Here is a 2,114-nt window from a genome sequence, read left to right on the forward strand (position 1 = left end):
TTCCTGTTGCGGTTTGGAGTTAGTCATAATTCAAGCTGAAATTGAGCAACATCCCCTTCTTATCATGTGATGGTGCAGAGAACTTGGTTCCATTCTGCCCTGTCCACCTCAGCTTCCACCAGCCAGCTCTTCAGTTCCTCCTGTAGCCCAGGGGCCAGAGACAGTGCCTTCTCTACCCGGCCCCTTGCGTTATCTGTGTGCCGGTTAGGTCTGGGAAGGGCAGATGAAGCTTTGGTGGAACTGCTTGACTTCCTTGAACAGCTGTGGTGGCTGAGCCTTCATCGTGACCTGGAGAGCTGTGGCTCTGGATACCGGAAACAGGAGGCAGCCATTCAGCCCCTTGTGTCTGCTCTGTCAGTCAATGAGGTCACATCACCATGGCTTATTACCACTCTCATTGCCTGTTCTTTATGCCTTTTGTGGTAATAAATCCAACAATCTGTTGGTTCAGAAAGACTGAAGTATGGTCAGGGATGCCTGCCTGGCCATCCCCCTTTTCTTTTCTACCCTCTGAGAGCTTGAAAACCTGGACACTCAGGAACAGCCTCTTTTGCACTGATACAGACTTCTGAACTTATCCTCTTCCTGGTGGTGCTGCTACATTCTCAGTCTCTAAACCCTACCTCTTTCACTTTAGAGCAGTGGTCCCAATCTGTGGCCCACGGACCCCTCGGTTAATGGTAGGGTGTCCGATGCTGGGAATTTCTTTCTGCACCACGGTCTCTCTGACCACAATGGTGCAGATGAAATTGACACAAGGAGCACATCAGCAGAGCCAGAGTACGACAGGGATCACGAGGTTAAAACTAAAGGTCATGAAAGGAGCACAGTACTCACAGCGAGGTAGTCGACAGTGTAAAAAGAAAGAAATGGAGAAACGATTAAGGTGACATGATCTTCGGTGGTGTTGTGGATGAGGAGAAAGACAGATGTAAATCAAATGGAACGTTGAGTGGAAGAAATTTAATCCCAACATGCACTTTGGTAATTGGAATCCCTGACTTAAAGAGGGTAAATTGTACAAAAGCGGCTGTCCTACTGGTAAACATCGGGCAACTCTACCTCTAGAAGGAACTGATGACAAGGAAACCCCTTCTCTCCAGGACATGTGCTCCAAGTGCAGACAGCAGTCAGAGTATCAACCTGTCTTGGTAGGGCCATTGTTTCTGCCTGCTCTTGTCCCACTGAACTTAGCTCTTCATTACCTCAACTCCATCTTGTCTTCCCTTGTTTAGTCCCCTACCATCTACATCTGGGACACCTCCTATGGCCACCACCATTTTGACAGCTTCTGATTCCCTAGCACCAACCACCTTATCCTCACCATGGATATGTGGTCTTTACACAGACATGATCCATCGGGGAGGTCTTAAAGTTCTTTGCTTCTTCCTACAATAAAAGAACACTCAGTTCTCTCCACACTCTCACACCCCTGCCCAAGCAGAACTTGTCCTTGCCCTGAAACAACTTCTCTTTTGACCTCTCTACCCCTTCTCCTCACCTCTGCATTCTCAGTCCTTATGGAAGGTCTTGACTAGCTTATCTCAAAGTCTCTACATGCTGTCGCCTTTCCCCTCCACAGATGCTGGACGGCTCATTGATTTTCTCAGTAGGTCATTTGTTGCTCCAGACACACTGACTGAAGAAGAGTCTGCCCACACTGGAGAGTTCTGCTCCACAAGCCAACAGGCCACAGAACTGCACACAAAGGAGGGAGATGCCGAACAGCCAAATGACGGTCAAGAGGCTGGAGTCTGGGAGGGATTACAGGGAAGGTTTCCTTGAATGGTTTCAAGGTGAAGAATTTTAACCAGATGCAGAGTTATGCTGAAGAACTACCAAAGTTTGGAGAGAGGCACTTAAGAGAAAGTCTCAAGGACTTGACAACTCAATTTTTTTTGCACGTTTCTTGTTGTTCTTTATGTACAGTTTTCATAAATTATATTTATTTTACTGTAAACACCTGCTAGAAAAATGAATCTCAAGGTAGTATATGGTGACATATATGTTCTTTGTTAATAGATGTATTTTGATGGCCCCATTGGCAGCTGGTTCAAGGACAAGGTTTAACATTTGGCTATAAATCTGAGGGTTGTGAAGCGAAACATTTTATA

The sequence above is a fragment of the Hemitrygon akajei genome, chromosome 31, assembly GCF_048418815.1.
Source record: "Hemitrygon akajei chromosome 31, sHemAka1.3, whole genome shotgun sequence".
Lineage (NCBI taxonomy): Eukaryota > Metazoa > Chordata > Chondrichthyes > Myliobatiformes > Dasyatidae > Hemitrygon > Hemitrygon akajei.